This window comes from Mandrillus leucophaeus, unplaced genomic scaffold (genome assembly GCF_000951045.1).
Source record: "Mandrillus leucophaeus isolate KB7577 unplaced genomic scaffold, Mleu.le_1.0 Scaffold40, whole genome shotgun sequence".
Classification (NCBI taxonomy): domain Eukaryota; kingdom Metazoa; phylum Chordata; class Mammalia; order Primates; family Cercopithecidae; genus Mandrillus; species Mandrillus leucophaeus.
The window spans coordinates 3316362-3318283 of record NW_012104254.1 but is presented as its reverse complement, the minus strand read 5'-3'; positions in this window follow the sequence as shown (position 1 = coordinate 3318283).

Here is a 1922-nt window from a genome sequence, read left to right as displayed (position 1 = left end):
AGCACCTGAGCTTGTCACTGCCAAGACACCAAATCCCCATTTTACTCTAAACTCAATACTAGCTGATGTTTACTGTCTTCAGATATCCAGTCATAAACAATTAAAAAGATATTCCTTTTTCTCTTCATAGAAACCTCCTCATCCCCTGTGCCAAGATAAAGATAACTTCCTATTGTGATTTTCAATGTTCAAACCACTAGAATTGATGACTTCTGGTAACCTCAAAGAAAAGACCCTGGTGTGTGTACATGTGGCTACAGCCATCACCAGAGATTTCAACCTAGGCCCGTGAGCCTCAAAGGGCAAGTGTAAACAAGAGTTCCTCATTAAACCTGAGTTTGGCATTAGTAAGATTGTCCAAAGATTACATTTAAAGATAACTAAAGTGTTACTATATTCCTTCGTGCAGCCCAGCCATGACCCTAATTAATGTGTCTAGGGTGGACATGTATTTCTTCAAGTAATGGGTGGTTTTGTTTGGACAATTAGACCAAGCTGACAAGGAAATTTTCCATCAAACCAAGTCATAAAAAGTACATTATTCAGCATTATTATGAGTTAAGCAGTATTTATTACCTGAACTTTACAATACTCTATTATCAATCATTACCTGCCATTAAGGTATGTTAACATGAGATCAAAGAGAGAAACCAAGCTAAACAAACAGTCATGTCTACAAGTCACTTTAGTGCTGTTCCTTTAAAGAGAGGCAAATGTCGTTGAACTGAAGAATGGACAATTTGCATTTAACCAGAAGATGCAAATCAGTTGTACTGTGACAAGGTAGTGATTATATAAATTCCATGCTTGTTATTCAATTGACAAGACAAAACCGGTTTCTGGGGAATTTCTAAAAAAGACAAAAAAATAGCCAAAGTAAAATGTGAGATACGAAAGTCCAGTTTTGATGGGCACTAGTAAAGATTCATTGCTGTATCAATTCTTAGCAACAATGCTGCCTCGGAAGTCACTAAAAATGATATCAGCCGAATAGATCTAAAGAGGAGACCAAATGTTTTTAGCAAAGTTGTAAAACCTTGGAAACCACCTCCTGAACAAACACTCTGAAAGCTCAGAAGTCTAAGACAATCTAACAACGCCCTGGCTTTAAAATATATTCTTGTCACCATCTCTTCCCTCTTACTCTGGAGCCAAGCGCACAAACAAGGGTTGTGAAAGGTGTCCCTTTAAAAAGCACATTCCTCCTCCTTCGTTCCAGAAGCACATAATCCCATCCTTTCTGAAATCAAGCTCTTCCATTCATGCCCATTGGCTTCCTTCCCCCTATGTTAAAGTGGGTGCTTGAGAAGAGATAGCTAGTGCTCAATTTGAGCTCAAAGATAGCTGCAAGTAATTGGGGAGATACTGAATACTTTTGTTTATACAAAATACAGGAAGGTGTTCTTCTGAGAATCAAATATTCTTCTAAAACCATAACTACCTTCTCTGACTGATATAAGACGAACAATGCACATCCACAGCAGAGAAAGAGGGGAAAGATTCTTAGTTTCTTACTTTTAACATTAGGCAATCCTGCCTGCCTGCTAATGTAGCATAATTGTCCACTAGCTGGACAATTGTTTTTCAAGTTATGTAACTTATAGGGATTCTCAAGGGTGACTAAAGAAGCTGCTTAGCACAAATTATCAGCCAATCAACAAGGTATATTAAGTGTCTCAGTGCAGTGGGGGCATCACAATGGGATAAAACTTTGCCTCTGTCTCCACGAGCTGCAAGGTGACATACACAGAAAGAGGGCCAACACCATTGGCCAGACAAGGGGAATAGCAGTGAGGACATGGGGAGGAGTGAGCACCACTGTGTTGGAAGGCGAACCACTGAGTACACATTCATTCAGTGCAAGTGGTGCAGAACTCTGAGTTACCCCCTAGGCAGATAGGACCAAGCTGGAGTGGGTAGAG